Below are 25,402 nucleotides of genomic sequence, written 5' to 3' on the forward strand. Positions count from 1 at the left end.
GCTTTGTAAACAAGCATTTTGGTTTCCCTGCGAATGTCCCGGTCCTCAAACACTCTGCACTTCAATCGGGAGAAAGCCACACTTGCAGAGCTCTTTACCTTTAATAGGTAATAGGTACCTTTGTACAACATTGCATTTGAAATGTGTTGCAAGAATTTATTTGAACACCAAAGCACATGGATGAAGCTGCTGGTCATGCAGTAACTGCCTGAACCTCATATTTCCCCCTACACACATTTAATTTATTATAGCAAGCGACATAAATGAAAACCTTAGCAAGATGAACAGAGCAACATAAAGTGTAAGATATCCAGTTATCCAGCTTAGTAATGCCGCAAAGTTATAAACACTTACAAAGGAATAAGACCCACTGAACACAATGGGACTTATTTCTAAGTAAACATGCAGAGGATTGTGCTGAATAGCAACTACTTTTAAAAGGGAGGCAGGGGGCTTAATTTAACTCCATGATTTAACTGCCACGATTTATCAAACAGATTCATCCAATTTATTTTTAAAAAATCATAAAAACGTTTTGCATAGAATGAAATAGAAATAGATGACACTGGCTTAACAATTTTTTTTTATTAAAATGCCTAGTGTTCAATAATCATAAAGCAAAGACTATCTGAATGGCCTTGCAGTAAGTGACCCTTGGCTATATTCCCCTCACATTAATAAAAATACTTATGAATACTATGAAACTTTTTAACGGTAACACAATTATTGATAATGCTCCATAACAGATATACAGGAAGCCTCATTATCGAATATTGATTTTTCTTCCTTAACTGTTATTTAAGCACCAATAAATTAGCAAAACTATTCAATTCATTTGCAAATATCAGCTGTGCTGAGGGGGTAACTACATGTCATGTGTTTTGCAGCTCCAAAGCCTTTTTTTAAAAAAAGGAAAGCAGCTGGCAAATTGAAAAGGAGAAAAGGGGAACAGAAAAAGGGTTAACAACCACTCCCCCTTAGTGCTTAGCCACTCAAAATTACTGGCACCAAAGCTGTTTTCTTTTCAGATTACTCTATTATACCAGTTTACACATAACATGCAGTTAGCTCCTGATATTGCAGCTGTAGCTGCTTTGCCCCAGCAGGAACAGTACAGCAAAATTATTAATTAGCTTTACATGGGATTAACTGAGCAAAAAAACCCCCCTAAATCTTGTGATTCAGGAGACCTGCATGTGACTGATAAGAGAGGCATGGGAGAGAATATTCAGCAGTTTCTGCTCTGAAATTTTGCCATATTCAACTATCTTAAAGGGACAGTTGTCTATAGTCTGGAGGGTATTCTAATTCAGAGCAGCACAGCATACAATTGCAGCATAAGCCATAAAGCACCTCTGCAGTCAGTGCTGTAAAACAACAGGCTTGCCCCAACATCTGTTTTAACGTTTCTGTGTGCTTCCTGTTTGATGGGGTGGGGGAAGGACTGAAGGAACACCTTCAGTTAAGTTTAATTAGAAATACTTATATTTAAAATGAACCATACCTGTATAAATAAAGTAATTAAAAGAACAGTTCAGGTAGGAAACAATCACTCAGGAAGGCAATGCGTAGCTGTTTTTTCATAATCAGAAATCATGTAAGGCAGAAATAGCCTCCCAACATTGTGGACTACAATTCCCATCATCCCTGACCATTGCCAGGTTGACTGGGGCTGATGATAGTTGGAGTCCTCAGCATTTGGAAGGCAACTTATTTGCTATTCCCTTATCCCGGGTCTCACCCTCCATGTGTTCATAGGCTGCTGTAGTAACTCTCTTGCCATCTAAATGGTGTGCAAGTAAAAGCCTATCCACTGTTTTCACGTATAGCTAATAACCTAGTAGTAGTAGTAGTATTTAAATCTATATACTGCCCTTCATCCTAAGCTCACAGGGTAGTTTACACTATAAAGTTGTTTTAAAATACATGGCTTACTCTAGAGCACTCCCCCCACAATTTTAACCTATGACAAATTTCGGTTTACCTCTTATCTGTGTAATCTAATCAAAGTGGAAGCAGATTAAGGGGTTGCCCCTTTAGGATTGCAGAGCTATGTGTTCAAAGCAATGTCCTTCCATCTGCCACTTCCCAGAGTTTGCTTCTAGCCCAAGGACTAAAGAAGGCAAAACAAAAACAAAAAATGATTCTCCTTCTAAGATGTTTATCCTCTCTCGTTGAAGTAAAAGTTCACATTGTTGTTGTTTAACCATTAAAAAGTTATGCCTCTCTCTTTGATTGGTAGACAGGATCCTCCCATACCCCTCCTGCGGCTCACTGGATCAACGGTTAGTTAACTGCTCTCATCAGTTCTCCCTGCAGGGAGCCTCAAATCCTCACCCGTGCACTAAACAGTGCACAGTCTTATCTTGAAATGCAGCCTTTATTCCCTGAGATCTGACAGAAGGAAGGGGAGGGAGGGCAAATGCAGCTGGGACGGGGAGTCCTTTTATGCAACTGTCCTTGGGTAAAAGTATAAAGCACACATCCTCAGCATAGCGAACTGCGTAGAGTTTTGTAGTCAGGAAGACTCACAATAACCAGTAATTACCTTCCTTAAAGCCACTTGTATCCATTCCACAGGAACACAAAACAAGTCAACTTTAGGCCCATTTTACACAATTGTTTTCTTTTTGGTTGTGCGTGCGCCTAAAATTGCATCATACTGTGCAAACCAGAAGAACTTTGGCACTCCTTGTGCAGCACATCATTTTTAATGGCTTTCCATTTATTTTGTATGTCTGTCGTTTTATTTCGTTGCTAAGTTGCTTTGAGACTTTTTTGTAATGAAGTGAATGACAAATGCAAATCACCATCACCAGCTGACCCATAGCACCTCTCTTTGTGACTTATATTTAGGCACCACCCCCCAGCCTCAAAGTGTCCACAGCACTTTTTAGAGCTGTGACAATCACGGATCTTGCTGGGGCACCTGCTTTACATGCTGAAGGTCCCAGGTTCAACCCAAAGCATCTCCCATTAAAAAAGACTGGGTAGAAGGGTATAGCAAAGACCGTTGTCTAGTATCCTAGAAAGCTACACAATGCCAGGCGAGACAGACCAATAGAGTGACCCGGTCTGAGGCAACTTCCTATGTGAAAGTTCACATCACATGTTTTTACTTGTGATGAGACACCCATGGACTGGTGAAAAATAAAACAAAATTGCTGAATATAACCAAATGCACCACCCCTTATAAAACATGTCACAGAGAGATCTCTAGGACAGAAGATTCTCTCCACCTTAATATAAAAGTTAATATATACTATATTATTGTTGGACATTCTACTTGAGAGATTCTTCAGAGGTAAGTCTGCTTTCAAGTGTAACCGACTTGTTCTCTTGCTTGGTCATGGGGCTACAGAAATAATGCCAAGAAATGTACAGTCCTTAGCAACCATTTTGGAACAGCTATTGCTAATGTATTCAGAACACGGAAAGATCTGGGTGCTTGGCTGATCATATGATGACTCTAAAAGATTGTAGTGCTTTTCCATAGCATGACCTGTCAGTAGACCTCAGTGGTGATTTGTCTAAACTAGCATGACAGATTGAACTGGTGAGATTCTTATATTTCTGAGAAATTTCCTTGAAGAGAAAACTGAAGTCAGGAAAAAAAAAGTTTAATTGGTTAAGCAATATGAGGCACCTCAAAAATGTCCATCGGTTGTCATTGGGAGAACAGGAATAAGGCTCTATGTTTAGTTCACAGAAATTAGAAAATATTTTACCTGATACTAGGGAGGCAAGAACTGACTCAACCTCAGTCAAAATTCTATCACTGGGTTGCGGGGGGGGGGGGAGGGGGGGCAAGGTGGTGGCAGGAAAAGTATGCTAACTAGAAATGGTAAGAAAATTTTTAAAAATCCAATCTGTTAAAGTCACTCTCAGATGACTATTCCCCATCCTATGCTGTGATCCACATGAACCTGCCATTTCACATTGTTGTACAAAAGATCAAAAATCCAAATATCTGAAAATGTTGGTACATATTCTGTAGGAAGTCATCCAGCACAGATTATAAGAACTGAACTATTTTCCAAAATGCATACATGTAGTTCTGGTTAACTTGTAAGGACACAAGTTTCATGAGTGGAAGTGCCTCATCAAAACATTCGGGGATCACCTGCCTTTAAATCCTAGACTCGCACGTTACATAAGAAGAGCCTGCCTGCATCACAACAAATGCCCATTTAGTCCAGCGTAAGATTTCCCGCCGTTTATAAACAGATGCCTAGGGGAGGCCTGCAAGCAGGACGTGAAGGCAATATCAGCCATCTCTAGCTACAGTGGTACCTCGGGTTAAGTACTTAATTCGTTCCAAAGGTCTGTTCTTAACCTGAAACTGTTCTTAACCTGAAGCACCACTTTAGCTAATGGGGCCTCCTGCTGCTGCTGCGCCTCCGGAGCACGATTGCTGTTATCATCCTGAAGCAAAGTTCTTAACCTGAAGCACTACTTCCGGGTTATCAGAGTCTGTAACCTGAAGCTTATGTAACCTGAGGTACCACTGTATTGTTTCCCATCAGTTAGCATGCCGCCTCTGACCTTGGCCAGCTACAGAGGCAGATTTAGGGCAGTGCAACCAGTTTTCCCCCATACAGGGCGCCAAGCCAAGGTGGGGCCTTCCTGCCTCATTCCCAAAGCCTAGTAACCACTTGCAATGGGAAGGAGGAGTGAGGGTTCTGACAGGGTCCTATATAGCCCGCCCTCCTCTTACCCAAAGCCTAGTCAGCCCCTTCCCAGGAGGTGGGAGGGCTCTAGGATCTTGCCCAAGTCTTCACACCTCCTTCCTTAAAGCTGGCTGGGAGCAGGCATCAAATTTGGGCCTTGCACAGTAATGGACTATATGGAAATGGCGGAAATGACTGGCAGAATCCGAGACCAGGGAGAAGAGTTGGTGGAAGAAGATTGGAAGAAATTTAAAGTCTATTTACAGAAACATTGTAAAATTTTTGAATGTTGATGACACTGAAATGAAATGAAGGGGTTCTGGTAATAAGGTAAAGATTATGTAAGAATGGACTGATGTTAGAAGAAAGCTCGAAGTTAACGAATTTGCTGAACTAATTTTTAAGTGGAATACAAAAAAGGGAGACGTGAGGAAGTCAGGAAAATAAGTTAATCAAAGAGGAGAAGATAAAAAAGAGGGATTTTTGTTTTTTTTCTTTGCTCTTTTTTATTTTGTCTTTATATTAATTGTTGGATTTTTTTGTACTTTTGTATTTTTGTGTTTTTGTATTCTCTTTTGTGTTTTTCTACTGTTTGTTTTATAATCTTTTTTATTGTTAAAACTTAATAAAATATCATTTAAAAAAAAACAAAAAACAAATTTGGGCCTTGCACAAGGCATCCTATTACCAAGGTCTGCCCCTGACAGCTATTATGGTTATTATTCTCTGATAGCCTTATCTTCCATGAATTTCCTTAATCCTTCTTTAAAGCCATCTCCTGAAAGAAAACACACACAGCAAAGATCCCCTTGAGCAACTTATCTTTAGGGTGCACTAATGTAGTAAAAATCCGTAAGTGCAGCTATTGCGGCAATTAATTATGAATTTATTACCTGCACTCCACCCTACATTCCCAGCGCAGGTTAAAGCACAATGTTAAAAACAGTTTTTTTAAACCTAAAACTTATACTCACAAAAATGGGTTGGGTCCTAGAAATATAAAAGAGGGCCAGTTTAAAGATTACACTTCCATGCCAAGGAAAAGTCATCTGTTGATTTCTGCACTTATTAAAGGTACAGAGGCTATGTCTATAGAATCTTCTTTTCTTCTTCTTTGGCGATCCCTCGTAGCCGAGTAAGATTGTCTTCCATAAACACAGTTTCAACAATGAGTCCGTAAGTGACTGTGGAGGCCAGTTCTGGATCCACACGTCCTTCCACCGTGGGGACATTGGTTTCCGGGCGGGAACTGATCATGGTGTAGATTTGCCAAGCGTGCCTTCCTCCTAGCATGTTACTCCCTTGCGTCCTGAGTTACAGTGTCTTCAAAGCCCATGACACCTTTGGTAAAGGCTGTTCTCCAACTGGAGCGCTCACAGGCCAGAGGACCAGTTTAAATATTACACTTCCATGCCAAGGAAAAGTCATCTGTTGATTTCTGCACTTATTAAAGGTACAGAGGCTATGTCTATAGAATATGGGCAAGCCAAAATGGTGCAATTTGTTTTTAGTTGTATTTTCATATTGTGGTTGTATTTTCAGATTCGTGGTCATGTGCACTGGGATATGGGATTTTACCGTGAAGGAGACACATCAATGGGGCATATGACAAACATACACAGGCTCTTCCATTGAACTATGGCCTTCTCCTAAGGATTGTAAGGTTATATTGTGTATTGTATACACAAATAATGTATACTGAAGGACCACACAATGCTATGATTTTTTATCTGAAGAGCCTTTCACTGACCTACAAAAACAATTGTGATAAAAATTTGTTGAAAGTGTCTGTTTGCTAAACAAATTATTGGAAAATGGTTAGGATCAGGTGTTCTTATGATTTAAGGAAAGTAAGGGGTCAAATAGCTAAGCCAGCATACCAACCCCAAACCCAGTCTTTACTAGGCAATAAATACAAATTAAAAGCACATACCCCCCCCAAAAGGTAAAAGGAACAGGGCAGTATTAAATTTTGCTGCTCTGCCAAGAGAAAATGATAGCAAGTGGATTTGTCAATTACATTGCAAATGCAGATTACAGAATATGAAAGGCCTGCTTGAATCGAATAATGAATGTAATAGAATAAAAAGCTAAAAAGAAGGAATCCACACTAGAATATGGACAGTACTGATATTATTCATAAGTAATGAAATTATTTTCCCCTAAATAATCATTCCTCATGATAAGAAGCTCCTTCTGCAAATTGATGCAACAATGTATTTTTGCTTAATGCTGTCATAGGTTGAGAGTGAAGTCAATGCTAAAGTCATAACATTTCGAAATGTGGCCTATTTTATCTTTATTAATGAAAATTAACCTGACACAGTATATGCTTAGCAGCAGAGGAAAGACAATCCAATTTACAACATACCGTAGTTACATGCTTTTCTTTAACTCAATAACTGTTCTGTATATTAATGATTATATTTCTTAGCTGCACTAGAATATGGCCTTGTCTGTATCCGATGCAATATTCAGACAATCAAGGTCAAACAAGTTGTCTCCTTTTGTTTTCTACATATTTATATTTTTCTATATAGTTATTGCATCATTTCCATATCTTTTCAAGTCTGTTGTTCTGTCAGAAACACACACACACAAACCGGAAATACATTCTGCCAAGCAAGACTCTTTCTTCCCCTAACGATAACCCACCTTTTAAATTTCTGTTGAATTTTGCATGCAACTGAAATATCAAAAACCACTGGTGCATATCAAGAATTACATGTGAAAATGGAGCTTTTCACTTTAAGAAAAAGGGTGTTGTTTTTAATTTTATTTTTGCCTGGAAGCACAGGAAAACACAGAAAAGGACAAAGGCTAAATTAGAAATGATATTGTTGTTGTTGTTGTTGTTGTTGTTAGTTTACCGCCCTTCACCTGTAGATCTCAGGACAGTTCCCAACAGAGAACTACATGATAAAAAGCACAAAATATATAATAAAAACAAGAACAAAACAAACCGCTAACCACCCCCTGGATCACCACTATCATCCTGTGGGTTTGTTTGAGGCATCAATAAACCTCCCTAGAATCAGGTTCTCGGGGTAACTTGCAGCAAAAAAATGAATTTTAAATGCATACAATAAAACACACGATAATGCAAAAACAACATCAAACCAGTTTGCAGTTCTGAAGCCTGATGAGGCTTTGTTCGAGACACAGAGAGTCTTCCCCTAATACCAGATTTTCTTGTTCAAAATGCATCAAGACATTAGAAGTCCCATGGTTTATTATTCTAGTTATCAGTGTGTTGACCTCAAAGGGAAGGCTCAAGCTGACATGCCCACTGAGCCACGAAGTTCACTGGGTGGCCTCGGGCCAATCTCTATCTGTCAGACCAACAGACCTCACAATGTTGTTGTGAAAATAAAATGTTGGGGGGTGGGGAGGCTCTTTACATGACCCTGAGCTCTTTGGGCAGGAAGAGTGGACTAAAAATGCAATGAACAAATAAATAAACAAATACTGCTTGACACAAGTAGCTCTGTTCATGGGTATAATAGTTTTTGAGAGTGCAGTTCTCAACATACCGTACTTTCCTGCATGCAGACATGCATAGGACTGCAGTGTAAGAAAGATAACATTTAACACTGTAAACCTTGAAGGTTTAATAAGAAAGGAGTGCACTGAATATACATCCGTTCTACTTTGAACAAAGCAGTGAGTCTGAATTACCCCAAAGGCGCACTCTTCAATTGTTTCTCGAGACAGATGAATGCCAACACACAAAAATTAAGTTAGGTTCACGTATCTTAAGTCCTAACCCCCCCCCACCTCATTCCTTTTTCTAAAGGTGAAAAGGGTGTGGGGTTATTTAAACCGGTTCCTCTGTTCCAATTCTAATAAGGAAGGAGGAACTGAAAAACACATAATTCTCCAGAAAAGTAAAATAAGGAAGGCATCCTCATACAAGCACCAGGTAGGCAATTATTTAATTGTATTTTGAACATCAATTTTCATCTCAGTATGCAAAGCAGCAACAACATTTATCTGGAATGCATGGAATACTGATCCTGGGCTTCCTGCACTTCTGGTCCAAGGCTAAGGTACACGGTCAGGACTAGAACTAGAGAGGAAAGTTGCGGTGAGAGAAAAGCAGGCATCTCTAGTCTGAGACAGTTCTTAGGAGCCATAAAGGTAAGCTTAGACTGAGGCATGTGCACATCACATCTGGCCTGCAAAATGGAAGCTAGCTATTTTGGACAAACTTCAGTATATATTCCCAGCAAGTGTGGTGAAACTTCTGCCTATTTGTCCTTAGTGTACTTTGTCTGTAACACGTTCTCAATGCCTGATGGCTGCTCAGCTCTGAAAGCCTCCGGATGCAAGTGCAGTTTTTGAGAAAAATACAGAATCCAGCTTCTTTCTTTTCTGCTCCAGGAAAATGTTCAACGCCGACAAAGCAGGAAATAAGCAATCGAGGTTTTGTAATATCTTTACTCAATTGTACTGAGGCCACAAGTGGTGCTTATGCTTTTCCATTCTAAATCCAATGCATGCCTTGTGGAAAAGGAGTATGAAAATATTTTTCTTTGGAGTTAGCTATCTTATAGAAAAATACCAAGGTGCTAAAAGCCAGGTACTAAGTTCTGCAAATTTGTGTCTCTCTCACACACAGTACATGACTGGTGAACTGACTGAGTCCAGCTTCGTGGGTCAGTGACAAGCCACATGCTTTGCTTGCAGAAGGTCTTAAATTCAATCCCTGGCACCTCCACTTTTTTAACAGAAGGAGGAGGACAATGTTTGCTAGATGGACAGTCTTTCTATATTCCTATGACTTTCAGATACCAGTCCAGGAAACTTCTATGCAGATGTGCCCCATAGCTGAATGGTTTTTCCAGGTCTTCAATTCAGGTACGGTAGTTCCAATTGTGTACTTTTGCAAAAGGTGGGGAAACATTGTTTGTTCCCTAGATGCTCTGCATGAACTTCACCAGTGGGGGACAATTGGCTTAACTGGTTGTTATTACAATATACATATGATCTGTGAACAGTTATACATATGAGGTAGTTGTGTGTGTGTTTGTGTGTACTGTGTTTCTATATGTGTAGCATGTGTTTTGTAAACCATCAAGAGGTATTATTACAATCAAGCAGCATATACATTTTCTTAGATATGTATAGATATGTATAGATAATGGGAACAGGGTACAGTAGAAGTAGTTCTCTTGAATACAGTGTTTCTGTGGTGATCTGAAATAAGAGAATAACTCTTATGCCCTCATAGGAAAAGGGGTAGTCCCTTTTTTATTTTTATGTCCAAATACATAAATAAGTATATAAACCACATGTCTGAAATAGTACAGGAGAGCAATCCTGTAGCCATTTTGACTCTTCCAGTGACCTCAAATATTACCTGCAGTGAGGAAGGAAACGGGAAAAGCCTCCCCATTGTCTCTTTGCTCACAAATCCTGTCTTAAGGGTGTATTTGTGCATGAATAGGGTGAGTCTGTGACCTGGATTTAGGAACTAAGTATTTAGCATCTCAAAAGGAATGGCCAGGCTGCCCAAGTAAAGCAATCAAGTGACCATTACAGTGGTACCTCAGGTTACAGACACTTCAGGTTATGCGATTTCGGGTTGCGCACCGCACCAAAACCAGAAATACCAAAACGGGTTACTTCCTGGTTTCAGGGCTCACGCATGCGCAGAAGCACCAAATCGCGCTTTGAGCATAAGAGTTGAATTGCGACCCGCGCGTGCACAAACGCAGCAGGTTGTGAATGCTGCGGGTTCCAAATGTGCCTCCCGCATGGATCAAATTCGCAACTTGAGGTTCCACTTATCAGTATCTTGCCAGACAGGATTTCTGTTGTAGACCGCCCCCTGTGATGTATTTCTGCTGTAGCCCGCCTCCTTCTGTGATGCCGGTATGTTTTGGGGGGTGGTCTTGAGCTACAAGGTGGGCAATTTCAAAAGTCTATATAAGGACTTGCACACCATTGTTCTGGGTCCCTCCTGCCTCCTATGTGTGGTTGTGAGCACCCTGTTGCAACAGTTAATAAAGATCAGGGTTACTAGCTGCCTTGCTTCTCAAGAGTCTCTGGATGGCCTCTGTTATTTTCTCCTTCCGATAGGGACTCTATATGGGCTCTTCGATACCCCATAAGGGAAAAGGAGCAGTATTTTTCTTATAACACTTTATAATAAGAAAACTCTGCTTGTTCTTTTTTACACAGCTTTTTTTTTAAAAAAAAACTTTCGGTGTGGTAAGTCAACACTGTGGTTCTTCCCCCCCGTGTTGCAAGAAGGTTTGCTATTCCGGCCTCTACCAGCGATTGCAAATTTCTGTGGCAGGAAGTTTTGCAGAGCTGGCAAAACCACTGTAGAGAACTGAGAATGCTGAGATGGGGGTAGAGAAACAAGCACATAAAAATCTTTACAAACCAGCCTCAGAAGAGACGTTGTTATGAGGAAACTGAGCCCCCTTTTCAACCCTTCTCCACCTATATACCCAAACAACTTTCAAATTAGATTCTTAAGCAGAACTCAGTTTTTAAAATCAGAGACGCTTAGCGATGCTGACTGAAAGCTAATTATCAGAGTTTGCAGGAGGCGGGGGGGGGGGAGGAGGGGTAAAGAAAAACTGTCCCTGTACACTTGAGGAAAAACACTCAAGACACGTCCAGAAATCTCTTTGTTTAAAATATGTTATACAGCCTGTGTCAAGCCTCAAAAGGTGACCTGCAATGCCGAATAAGTCCCTTCCAAATCAATGAAAATCCACCCGACCACACAATGCCATAAAAGAAAATAGCAGCTGCATACTGTTACTGATATTATTGATATTCTCTGGACACAGTACCTATAAGACACAGATAAAAAGAAATTTCTATCCTACAATAAATTTTCTTTAGTGGACCTAGGGAAAGGAGCGGACTTTTTAAAGACTGTCATTGCTTTTGGTGTGTATTTTTCATATATATTCATTTAAAAAAAAAAAAAAATGATGGTTGTTCAGTGAACGGTCTAGAATGATCCTGGAAAATGCTCGTTTTCATCTCTAGCCAAGGATGAGGGAGAGAAAATCACCCTCGGAGCATTACGTTGTATATGAACCCCTGTTCCCTCAAAAGAAAGGTGGAAACCCACAGGATGTTGGAGACAGCCACGAACTTTTTCTGACTTTTAATTTCCTGCTCATCCTCACTCAAATCCATTTTTTCTGGTGAGGGAAAGAGCCTCTCTGCCTGTTAGGTCCAGCTGCCTTTAGGGCTATGGTTTCCAACGGGGGGGGGGGGGGGCAATTTGATTTTTAAGGGGGGCAATTCGAGAATGAGTTATTAACAGTTAATGCCCTTTTAGGCTTCCTCCACGTGAATTGGAGTTTACCTTTTGAATAATAAGAATTATGTCACAGTAAAGGTAAAGGGACCCCTGACCATTTGGTCCAGTCGTGACCGACTCTGGGGTTGTGGCGCTCATCTTGCTTTATTGGCTGAGGGAGCCGGCGTACATGACTAAGCCGCTTCTGGCGAACCAGAGCAGCGCACGGAAACGCCGTTTACCTTCCCGCCGGAGCAGTACCTATTTATGTACTTGCACTTTGACGTGCTTTCGAAGTGTTAGGTTGGCAGGAGCAGGGACTGAGCAACGGGAGCTCACCCCATCATGGGGATTCGAACCGCCGACCTTCTGATCGGTAAGCCTTAGGCTCTGTGGTTTAGACCACAGTGCCACCCACGTCCCCATATCACAGTAGTAGTAGTAGTAGTAGTAGTAGTAATAATAATAATAATAATAATAATAATAAATTTGTTTGTTTGTACATACATACATACATACATACATAACCTGCCCATCTGGCTGGGTTTCCCGAGCCACTCTGGGCGGCTTCCAACAAAATATTTAAAATAAAATACAGTGGTACCTCAGGTTAAGTACTTAATTCGTTCTGGAGGTCCGTTCTTAACCTGAAACCGTTCTTAACCTGAAGCACCACTTTAGCTAATGGAGCCTCCTGCAGCTGCCGCGCTGCCGGAGCACGATTTCTGTTCTCATCCTGAAGCAAAGTTCTTAACCCGAGGGACTATTTCTGGGTTAGCGAAGTCTGTAACCTGAAGCGCCTGTAACCTGAAGCGTATGTAACCCGAGGTACCACTGTACAATAAAACGGGGGGGGGGGATCAGGATTTTAGAGGTGCTTAGGTGGGGCATGGTCAAAAAAGGGTTGGGAACCACTGCTTTAGGGACAAGTCTTCTCCGCTTCGCCCTTGACCTCACGACTAATCACATTTATGTCCCCCCTCCTAACAAGGGGCTCTTCCCCCAAACCCAACCCAACCCACTCTGCGCGATAGGAGGGAGGGGAAATGCAGTTCCAGTCTATGCGCCCCACTGAAGCCCAGGAAGACCCCCGAGGCTTACCTTGGCTGCTGTCCTTGGCCTGCCCGGCGTCCAGGCGAGGCGAGAAGGGTCAAGGAAGCGCGCAGGGAGGTGACTCACGCAGGCAAGGCAAGGCAAGCAGGCAACCCGTGGGGCGAGCCCGCCTCTGCTCAGCCCCCGCGAGCTCCTCTCCGGCGAAGGAAGTGGCTCCGGGGCGGCCCAGTGGGCGCTGCTGGGCCTCTCACAAGCACGAGGCTGAGAGGAAGGGCTGGCCTCCGAGGTGAAGGGAAATTTCCCGGACGACTCGTGAAACGAAAGGAGGGGAAGGGAGCCTTCTCTAAATTTAAAGAAGAAGGGAGGGAGGAACCTTCTCAGGAAGCAAGCAGCAGTCACCCTTAAAAACAAAACCCACTACTGTACTGTTAAGACTCAACCGTGTTCTTGCTCGCTTCCTGGATGTCAGACACTCAAAAGGGCTCACGGGTGCATGTGGATTGTGAGGGGGACGCACCATACATTCCTCCTGGGTGAAAAGTAACCTTCGCCCAAATAACTCCATGCCTGGCTGCTTGTAACTTGTGGCCCAATTTTGTTTTCTCTCTCCCTGTTTTGTTTGAATTCTACCTGCCCTCCTCATGAATGGATTGCTGAAAGAGGCAAGCATAGTGGGTGCGTGCCTGGAAGATGTCTTAAGCATCATTTTAGCTGCTTTGAGATGTTTGCACAGGATCTATTCACACAACCCATTTTTAGCATAAACCCAGTATTTAGGTTTAACTTCTATCCTGGACCCCCCCCCCAAAAAAAATTAAACATCTGAGTGGGAATATAGATGTATATTCCAGTACACATTGATGTAAGTTCATTCAAGTTGCAACTCTTATTAACACTACAGCCAGCTCCACTGCGAGACTAAACATTCCGTTAATTTTTAGAAGGCAACCAGTCAATTTACAATCTGTATTTGAGGGAGAAGAACCAGCAACCATATACAGTATACAGTAGAGGTGGGGTGATGTGCGGGCAGGGGAGCTAGTTATTATTGCATCACCTGCTCTGTTAGAATAAGTGATGCAAATACCCAATTTCCATCCGCAAAATGCTGTAGGGAATGTTACTTTCCACTCGCAATGCATCATGTGTCTCTAGTCTTCCATCTCCACATCTCTCCCTCTATCACAGGCTTCTTCAACCTCAGCCCTCCAGATGTTTTGGGACTAAAATTCCCATCATCCTGAACCCCTGGTCCTGCTAGCTAGGGATCATGGGAGTTGTATCATATACAGTCATGCACACACCTCTGTCTGCCAGAAGGATAAACAGTGTTTGACCTATGGGGAAAACTACCTCAATTTTTTTTTCTTCTTTAGTATTTTTAATATCTCAGATGTGTTCCAGTAACATTAACATAAATCTGGAGGAATTTTTTGTTCTCTAAAGGGGATTCCCCATGCATGTGGATGTGGGGAACTTACAAACTCTTAAATTTCAAAGTGGGTGTTGTTTCTTACACATGTAGAGTATTAGGTTGCAACTGTGAGGTGACCCCGGCCATGGATTATTTGTGAACACAAGCATGGGCTGGTAGTGGCCCACTTTAAATGTAATGCCACCCTCTGCACAGATAAGTTTCCTTTTACATTCAGCTCTGCTTTTTAATCCAGTGAAGAAGGCAATAGCAGATTTATAAAAAGAGAAGTGCTGGGCTGAGCTTAAGCTTGCCTAGAAATTGTGTTTTCTAACATGGAAGTATTGAAAAAATTCCAGATGAAAACAATGAGTTGCAGTTACACAGTGGGAAGGGGAAATAGACCCTAAGCATATTCAAAGGAACTTCCTCTTAACATCACATGGCTCAAATTAAACTCTGCCAACTGGCTTTCATTCATCCAACCTTAGCACAGAAATTTTCGGGGGGCTTGCCTCTGGAAATCAAGGTATCTTTGATCACTTCCTAAGGTGCTTCCAGACAGAGGTTTATTGTGGAATTGGTACTGCTCATGCACCCAAATATTTCACACTGTCCACATGATGTTGTACCTATACTTTTTGTTAAAAAGGTAAAGGGTAATTAGGTCCAGTCGTGGCTGACTCTGGGGTTGCGGTGCTCATCTCACTTTATTGGCCGAGGGAGCTGGCGTACAGCTTCTGGGTCATGTGGCCAGCATGACTAAGCCGCTTCTGGAGAACCAGAGCAGTGCACGGAAACACCGTTTACCTTCCCACCAGAGCGGTACTTATTTATCTACTTGCACTTTGACGTGCTTTCGAACTGCTAGGTTGGCAGGAGCAGGGATTGAGCAACGGGAGCTCACCCCATCGCGGGGATTCGAACCGCCAACCTTCTGATTGGCAAGTCCTAGGCTCTGTGGTTTAACCTACAGCACCACCCGCGGCCCTCAGATACTTTTTGTTACTGTACACTTAATCCAGATTTCCTCTTACCATGGAAAATCCATTAACTAAAAATAACTTGTTATACATTCAGTCACTGCAGCTGTGGAAGCTCAATGGCACATTTTCTGGTGTGTGTGTTTGTGTGTAATCATATGTGTGATGATGTTTCAATGAGTGGTCCCTATGATTGCACTCCTACTTTCGCTTGCTCCCCACTCCCCTAGCACAACCTAGCCATTTTGTTTCCAGCTGCTCAAACAATGCAAGTGTGTCTATTTGCACAGATTGCTACATGCTGAAGGTCCATTTTTGAACAGCCCAGTTCAAAGGAATTATGCAGCAAGGGTAAGGATAGCACAGCAGACACCAGAGTAAGCATGCCTAGACACACAATATCAACTCAAAATATCAACTCACCCTCAACAAAGGCCAGAGTGGAGGGTTGACTTATATGAGCTGGAAGCCGGAAGCAAGAAGTAGGCTGGGAAACCAGGGAGTCAGAGCCATGGCTGATTTCTACTTGAATCCAAGGTTGTAGCTATGGGAGAAGCTAGATCATCTTGGGGTGTTAATGCTGTGAACTCCTCCATCATAGGAGGACGCTGTGTAAATAAACCATTTATCATAAGGACACTACAGTCTCTGCTGTACCTCATTCCGGGTAAGCAACTGGAACCCCTGGAATATTTGCACCGCTCAGAGCTTGGAGTGGCGGGAAACAATATCATCATATGAGGTTAGGGGGGAGAAAATTGGGGAGAGAAAAAATGGCTAGGTAACGATGGGGTAACGATATTTCATTCTTTTGCTTAGTGTATGTGCAGAGATTTTGCTTCAACGTCATGAGGATAGGTTCTTTATTTGTTTGTTTTTGACATCAATGTCTCACACCAAATGTAACCGACCTGTAGAAAGGAGTCTTGGAATTGAAATCAGAGACGTTGTATGTACCCTTACTATTAATGAAAATATTTCAATACAAACATATTTTTAAAAACAACAACAACAACAGTAGCATCAGATGACTTATTTTTTCAAATCAGATCAAAGTTGGTCTGAGGGAAGATGCATCACAAGGCAGTATTTCACAGGAGAGATGTGATTTGTGCCTAGAGGTAGGAGCACAATGGATGCAGGGAAAATGGGTGTTTTGTATACAGCCTGCTTTCAAACTGTGATGCAAATGGAAAGCACCAATAAAGGAACACCACCTGCAAAAGTGGAACAAAGTCACAATGGATGTTAGCAAATTACTTAACTCGGATTAATTGGATTGAACAAACAAATAAATGTTAATACATCTTCTGGGGTGTTATAAAAAAGGCACATGGGGAAGTAAAGCTGAGAGATATACTACTGGGACAAACTTATTCAAAATGCTTTATTGCCCTCTTTTAGAAAAATAGTCCCCTTGCCAGTTTACTATTATTTCTCTTTCCAGAGGCCAAACCAAACAATCTCCCAGCTGAACTATCTGATTAGAAAAATATATCTAGAAGAGAAGGAGAATAACTGCTTTTTGGCTCATTCCCAAAAGCATCTGGAGTATTTGCAGTGATTGATATGCAATTATTGCCAGGACTTTCTAGCCTGCATATAAATTATATAAAGAAAAAGCTTTTGATTGCTTAAAGTCAATCACTGAAATTCTAATCTGTTTTTAGCGTGACCAAAATAATGTCCTGGAGTCTCATGCTAGGATGGAAACCACACTAAAACAATAAAGCCCCAACCATAAATACCACACAGCTTAGAGCAAAGATAAATGTAAACTGTTTACAGAGGGTCCTTGAGAGCCCATCAGATTATGGAGCATGTCTCCTTGCAGTGGAAGCCTTTAAATTCTTGCAGATTTTTTCATTAGCAACCAAAGAAGCGGAATCTCTCACAGAGCACAGAATGACAAAGGGGGGAAAGGTATTTTTCTTTATGATGTTTTGGTCCAATAAAGGATATCACTTTACCTGGTGCATGGTTTTTGTTTTTTTTAAATTGTCTGACAGTCATTTAAAAGAAGTTAATATGAAACATTTTGGATGCAATCACATTTACATGAATTTACATAGGTCATCTAAGTATTATCCAGTGAATGCAATTTGAATGAGACTTGGAAGCCCCAGATCAAGCCAATTCCGCACTGGGATCTGAACCACTGAATAAGTTCAAAGCTAGATTTAACCTGGCTGCAATCTGCCAAGCAAACTCCATTCAGCACTGTGGGACTTGCATCTGGGTACATAGGCACAGCATTGTGTTGTAACATTTGGACGCACCCGGGGCTGCTAACTGCTACCCCTTTTCATTTTTCTTTTGTCCTTACTGCCTTACCATCCCCCACTCCCTGCCCTAGTCTGTCACCACAGCCATCTAAAATACATGTTGCATGTGTCAAAGTTACAGGGTTTGAGATAAAAAAAAAAATGTCACCCCTTGACGGGATTAGCACAGAAACAGGGAATCTTGATCTCAAAGCTTTATAGACAAGATTCCAAAAGGTTCAGTGCAATAAAACCACTCAACAAAATCTTTATCTAACAATTAAAATCCTGTTGTATAACATTCATGAATTCACATTGTGTGTTGCAGAAACCTGTCTCCATCTTTTTAAAAAATATTTTTTATTTGATTTTACATATAAAAATTTATCACATTACCAAATATATAACCATATGTAGAGTTTTCTCTGAATCCCTTGACTTCCCACCATCCCCTCCATGGGTCCCATTGTTAGCATTTTCAGCTACATATTATTACCTAATCCATATTTTATGTCTTTCCATGCTATCCATTGTATTTGTTACATTACAAGTGATGTTAAAATCCTGATAATGTTTTCATCTGCTTACAGTGGTCTCCTAAATAAATCATAAATTTTCCTCATTCTTTCTTAAAGTTATTGTCTTCTTGGTTCCTGAGCTTTCTGGTCAGTTTTGCCATTTCGGCATAGTCCAACAGCTTAGTTTGCCATTCCTCTCTCGTGGGGACTTTGCCTTCTTTCCATCTTTGGGCTAGTAGCATCCGTGAGGCTGTTGTCGCGTACATAAAAAGTCTTTCCTGCTCCTTTAGGATGTCGGTACCTGCAATTCCTAATAGAAAAACTTCTGGTTGTTTTTTTTTTAACGAAAATTATTTTAAACATTCCCCCCACCAATTCATTATACCGGTATATCATTTCCCAGAAAGCTTTCATTACCTTACATGACCACCACATATGATAAAAGATACCTTCTTTCTCTTTACATTTCCAGCAGGTATTTGTACTTGTCTTATAAATTTTTGGAAGGGACGCGGGTGGCACTGTGGGTTAAACCACAGAGCCTAGGACTTGCTGATCAGAAGGTCGGCAGTTCGAATCCCCGTGACGGGGTGAGCTCCCGTTGCTCAGTCCCTGCTCCTGCCAACCTAGCAGTTCGAAAGCACGTCAAAGTGCAAGTAGATAAATAGGTACCACTCCAGCAGGAAGGTAAATGGCGTTTCCGTGCGCTGCTCTGGTTCGCCAGAAGCGGCTTAGTCATGCTGACCACATGACCCGGAAGCTGTACGCTGGCTCCATCGGACAATAAAGCGAGATGAGCGCTGCAACCCCAAAGTCGGCCGTGACTGGACCTAATGGTCAGGGGTCCCTTTTAACTTTACTTTTATAAATTGTTGCTAACTTACTGGGAGTCAAGTACCACTGACATCTTTATTTCCATCCTGGGCAGACATTAGGAAGGCTGACTTACATTGGCTCTCACACCAAGCTATCCATCTCTCTACTATTCTATGACATTACCTCTCCACATGCTTGTATATGGGTGTCATAGTATCAGTTGTGCAGTAGATCTGAAGGGGTCCTCATTCAGAAGGAATGGTGGCTACCTGCTCATGATAAATAGTCTAATGCGCTGTGCAACATGCATGCATATTTCAAATTGGCATGTACTAAAGGCTGTGTGAATTTGCCCTCAAGTGGTTTGTGATTAGGTGCCTTTTTTATTATTATTTTGCAAAGCAGGTATACCACCACATGGAGTCACTGCTTCACTGATTTTTCTTAGTTCCCCATCCCAGCACAAACAGCTGCCAAAAAAGGTGACAGGCAGCCTCAAGAGATATTGTGACATATCATTTTGCAAGTCGTAAAACCATTAGTATACCGTAATGAATAAAGGGGGGGGGGGAGAGAAGTAGGAAATATATATCCTAGACATTTTGAAACTGTGCAGAACAATGGTTCTGTTGAAAAAACCTCATTCATCAAGAAGCAATAAATTTGCTGACTAGAAAGTACCATTCTGTTGTCTCACTCTAATGAGGTCTTAGTTACATTACATTGTAAAATGGCTCTGTAGAAATAAATATTAAAGAATAAGATGAAAGGGGAGGATTAAAAACGAGGAATGTTGACTTTTGTAATAGGAATTGTATACTGTATACAGAAAGCACTGTCTAGATCATGAAGTTACTGAAAACTATATTGAAATTTAGAAGTGGGGCGGGGGGATAGCTTGTTACTTGAGTTTCTGTTGGTACAAAAATATAGAGAGAAAGGAGATGCCAAGATCCAGGTTTGGGGCAAGTACTTTTTGGTGAGAGAACCCCAGCAGAGTTTTATGAAGAGGAATCTCCAAGGAATGGGGGTAGGCAAGAACTTTGAAAATGGTATAAGTGCAATTTATTCTGAGCAAAAGGCCAAACTTATTGTAAATGGTATGGTTATGGATGAAATTCCAATAGAGAAAGGGACACGACAGGGATGCCCAATTTCCCCTCTATTGTTTATATCGGTACTGGAGGTTTTCCTTAACATGATTAGAAGAGACCAGCTGGTTAAAGGTATACAGGTCGGAACTAAACATTATAAGCTAAGAGCATTTGCAGACGACCTAGTTTTGACACTACAACAGCCAGAAACTAGCACAAAAAGAGTTTTGGAACTTATTGAAATATTTGGTCAGGTAGCAGGTTTTAAATTGAATAAACACAAGACAAAGGTGTTGGAAAAAAATCTCACGGTGGGGGAAAAAGATAGTTTTCAAAGAGAAACGGGTTTGGAAATTACTAAAAAGGTAAAATATCTGGGGGTGAACTTAACATCTAAGAATGTGAATCTATTTAAAGATAATTATGAGAAATGCTGGGCTGAAGTGAAGAAAGATTTCGATATATGGTCAAGATTGAGACTTTCCTTGTTAGGCCGAATTGCTGTAATTAAGATGAATGTATTGCCGAGATTGTTGTTTTTGTTCCAGACATTGCAAATTTTAGATAAGATGGACTGTTTCAAGAAGTGGCAGAAAGATATATCTAAATTTGTCTGGCAGGGCAAAAAACCCAGAATTAAATTCAAGATTTTGACTGATGCAAAGGATAGAGGGGGCTTTGCCCTGCCGGACTTAAAACTTTATTATGAAGCAGCAGCTTTTTGCTGGCTGAAACCATGGCTACTTCTTGAGAATACAGATATTCTGGACTTGGAAGGTTATGATAATAGTTTTGGTTGGCATGCATATTTATGGTATGACAAGGTAAAGGTACACAGAAATTTTAAAAATCATATTATTAGGAAAGCATTGTATAATGTATGGAATCGATATAAAGATTTGTTTGAAAGTAAAACCCCCAGGTGGTTGTCACCAATGGAAGCTAAGGCGGTAAAAAGATTGAACATGGATACAGACTGGCCAAAATATTGTGAAATTATAGAATATGATGGTGAAAAGTTGAAACTACAGAGTTTTGAGAAATTGAAACCTAAAGTCCGAGACTGGTTACATTATTACCAGATTAATGAAACTTTTAAGCAGGACAGAAAACTAGGATTTCAGAAGGAGAGGTCAAAGTTAGAAACAGAATTGCTAGAACCCAATACTAAGAATTTGTCTAGAATGTATAATCTGCTGCTAAAATGGAACACACAAGATGAAACGGTTAAATCAGCCATGATTAAGTGGGCACAAGATATTGGTCATGATATTATGTTTGCTGACTGGGAGCAGTTATGGACCACAGGTATTAAATTTACGGCATGTAGTGCCCTGAAAGAGAACATAATGAAAATGATCTATAGGTGGTACATGACCCCAGTCAAGCTTGCAAAGATATATCATTTGCCCAATAACAACTGTTGGAAGTGTAATGAATGTGAAGGAACTTTTTATCACCTTTGGTGGACCTGCCCAAAGATTAAGGCCTACTGGGAAATGATCTATAATGAAATTAAGAAAATCCTTAAGTGGACATTTGTAAAGAAACCGGAGGCTTTTCTCTTGGGCATGGTCGGCCAATTGGTACCAAAGAAAGATAGGACCTTTTTTATGTACGCAACAACAGCAGCAAGAATCCTTTTGGCGAAGTATTGGAAGACTAAAGAATTACCTACTCTGGAAGAATGGCAGACCAAGGTGACTGAATTTATGGGACTGGCAGAGATGACCGGCAGAATCCGTGACCAGAAGAAAGAGACAGTGGAGGAGGACTGGAAAAAATTTAAAATCTATCTTAAAAATTGTTGTAAAATTTCGGAATGTTAAGATGTCAGGGGATTGGACACTAAGAATTACAGCTAGAAATCGAAATTTATAAAGCAGAAACTCTTTTTAAAGAGAATTAAATATAAAAATGGGATGAAGAATTGCTAAAAATTTTGAAATTTGGATGCAGTGAAGGGGAGGTTTGGGGAAGTCGCATTATGTTTGTTTTGTTTTTTCTTTATGTTGTAAAATCAATAAAAATTATTATAAAAAAAAAAGAGAACCCCAGCAGAGATTTAAAATCACAAAATATGCAGTAAAGTAAAGCATGGAAATATAGACTGTTAGACCTTTAATATACACCCTTCCAAGTTCCTTTCAAAGTTTTCCCCTTCCCCCAGCATAGGAAAAGGCCACATATTTGGTACATTAAAAATGGCTTTAGTTAAAAACTCTTCAAAGGTCTGGGTCATGTGCTTTCCCCTACATAAGTCAGAAAAGTTGCACAGGCAGTGAAACTTAGCTTAGTTAAATGGTAAAGGTAAAGGGACCCCTGACCATTAGGTCCAGTCGTGACCGACTCTGGGGTTGTAGCGCTCATCTCACTTTACTGGCCGAGAGAGCTAGTGTACAGCTTCCGGGTCATGTGGCCAGCATGACTAAGCTGCTTCTGGCAAACCAGAGCAGCGCACGGAAACACCGGAGCGTTTATCTACTTGCACTTTGACGTGCTTTCGAACTGCTAGGTTGGCAGGAGCAGGGACTGAGCAACGGGAGCTCACCCCGTCGCGGGGATTCGAACCGCCGACCTTCTGATCGGCAAGTCCTAGGCTCTGTGGTTTAACCCACAGCGCCACTCGTGTCGTAAACCATAAAAGTTCCTAGATTATTGGTATAGGAACTCAAATGTGGCTGGTAAGAGCCATGAAGCTGAGCTGGAGAAAACAGCTTAAACCTCTTCACACACTGAGCTTCTCAAATAGACTAGTGGGGTGAACAATAGTCTTGCTCACCTATTTCTTCCAACAGTTTCTGGTATCAACCCCTTAATTTGTTGATTAGATTTAAGCATGCTGGTTATATGAGGCTGGTTATCCCAAAGCTTCAGGGAAAGAAACATGAGTCTCATGGATAGGTAGTAAAAAGTGTGACAAATGCTGACCTTTGGCAACCCTTAGTGCTCTGTCCCACAGCACAGCATGGCTAATATTGGGATAACTGGGTCAATTACCTATTGAAACCCTTTTTTATGCAGAGTAAGCAATATTTGGCTAGTGAATCTTGTTTAGAGAGTAGGCTTTACCTGTTGCATCCACAAACACAGAGATGGTTGTAGGTATGGGAATAATAAGGTTGTTTATTGCATTATAGAAATTGTAGAAAAGTTTCTAGTTCTAGTTTAACTAGACTAGAGAAGCACAAGGCAGCCATGCTTGTGCCTTTGTTCTCTCACAGGATACTCATCTTGAGGTCCGAGAGAGAGAGAAGAGTAAGGAGGAGGAGTAAGTTGTAAACAAGACGCAAAATCAAAGATGCAAAGCCCAAATCAGTATTAGCAGGCTCTGAGTTGGGGTTGAAAGGGGTCTGATGGAAAGAGGCTGCTGCACCATTTTCTTCTAAAAATCATCCTCTCACTGTTGACTTTTCACCTTGTGTTATACAGTGGTACCTCACGTTACATACGCTTCAGGTTACAGACTCTGCTAACCCATAAATATTGCTTCAGGTTAAGAACTTTGCTTCAGGATGAGAACAGAAATCATGCTCTGGCGGTGCAGCGGCAGCAGGAGGCCCTATTAGCTAAAGTGGTGCTTCAGGTTAAGAACAGTTTCAGGTTAAGAACAGGCCTCCAGAATGAATTAAGTACGTAACCAGAGGTACCACTGTATAAGTGTACGTGGCTGTGTACACCCTCTCCTTCACTCTGCATCTAGTGTGCACCCACCGCTGGTGTGGGAAGTGATATATGCACGACACCAGCCACAATCCATATCTATCTTGTGTCTTTCCTGTTGTTGCTGTTATGACATCTCGTGCTTTTATTGCATTCCCACCACTAACCAGCTTCTATCTAAACTGAGAAAAATAACAAGCTAGTTGATTTTTAAGGCAGCAATGGGTTACATAGCATGTGTCCATTATTAATTAATTTATATACAATTTACTTGCCAAAATGGCTTCCAAGCAGTTTACAAGTGTCAAACCGATTATAAATACATATCCACGCATTGTTAAAATAAAACAGCTTCACTGAAACATTTAAATATCCATAATTACTGAAGTGTAGGTGGGTTCCACGAGGAAAGACACAGTGATAACAGCAAGAACCTTTATTGAACTAACAGAGCTGGACAACAGGGGCAAAGCCACTGCTTATTTACATTTCTGAAAGCCTGGGCCACTCCCACTCCAAACGTGATTGGCTGCCTAAGAATCATGACTCAGAGTTTAAGGGCCAATGGCAGAGGCCCAAATCCTGAAATGTTCTGTGACTGGATATCATGTATTCAATCAGAAAAACAGGGGCTCAGAATCCTTAGTCCAGACTCAAGCTCAGGCAAACACAGACCACTGAATACATAACAATTACCATGTACAATAAAGCGAAGGCCATTAAGACAGCATAACAATTATGTACCAGGAACATAAGACACTGCTTCGTAAGGAACTAGACATTGATCTACCTTGCTCAGGACTCAGCCACACCTCTGTTTGCCCCGCTGCTTTCTGCTGTGGAAACCTGTGATTTAGCACTGAACTGGAACAAACAGCAAGCGAGTTTCCCATGGATTGCTGTTTCTTCTGATTTGACACTAAAGAGCAGGTTTCCCCAAGGGAAAGCAGTGGGGTAGAGGCAAAACCTCTCAGACCCATGGCTAGAAAGCATGGGAGAAGCAGGAAACCACTCAGCCCCCCCCCCATGCATTCTAGACACCGGGCAAGCCCTCAGCATTGCCTACAGTGTAGACCATTTGGTAGACCAGACTTGGGTCTCCAGCTGTTTTTGGAATACAGTACCCATCTTCCCTGACCACTGGTCCTGCTAGCTAGGGGTGATGGGAGTTGTAGTCCAAAAACAGCTGGAGACCCATGTTTGGGAAACCCTCTACACTGACTCTACACTGACTGCCAACAGGATTTCAGACAGGGGTCTATCTCAGACCTGCTTGTAGTTATTGGGGATTGAACCTGGAACAAAACATGTGTTCTGCCACTGAGATCCAGATTTCCCCCAGTGTGTGTGTATGATGGCTTCTGAAGCCTCTTTGAGTGATCGTTTCTCATCCCCTGAGGAAAGAGAGAAGGAAGATATAGGGTCCCTGTATCTTTTCCACCATCAATGAAAGATCAGCTTGCAGTGGATGATTTATTTTTCAGCTATAAATCATCCTCCCCATGCTGCTCTGTGCTGTTTACATGCGAAGACCAACCCCATCAGGCTGTGATTTGGAGTGGAGGAAGGATGTTTGGACAGAAGCTGATTAATGCCTACCACTTTGATTATTCAGCCTCTCTCCAACCAGCCTTCCTCCATGGAGACAAAAAAC

At 41.4% G+C, this 25,402-nt stretch overlaps 1 protein-coding gene across 1 annotated transcript in view; it reads right to left on the reverse strand.

Moving 5' to 3' along the window:
* Positions 1–13,298, reverse strand: part of APBB1IP (amyloid beta precursor protein binding family B member 1 interacting protein) — a 54,021-nt gene extending 40,723 nt beyond the window's left edge. Inside the window, exon 1 of the mRNA XM_081834317.1 lies at positions 13,045–13,298. The gene's annotated coding sequence lies outside the window, so the exon portion shown is untranslated. The remainder of the gene's footprint in view (positions 1–13,044) is intronic.
* Between the last annotated feature and the right edge of the window lie 12,104 nt (positions 13,299–25,402).

The sequence above is a fragment of the Podarcis erhardii genome (assembly GCF_964252035.2).
Source record: "Podarcis erhardii genome assembly, chromosome: 12".
Classification (NCBI taxonomy): Eukaryota; Metazoa; Chordata; class Lepidosauria; order Squamata; family Lacertidae; genus Podarcis; species Podarcis erhardii.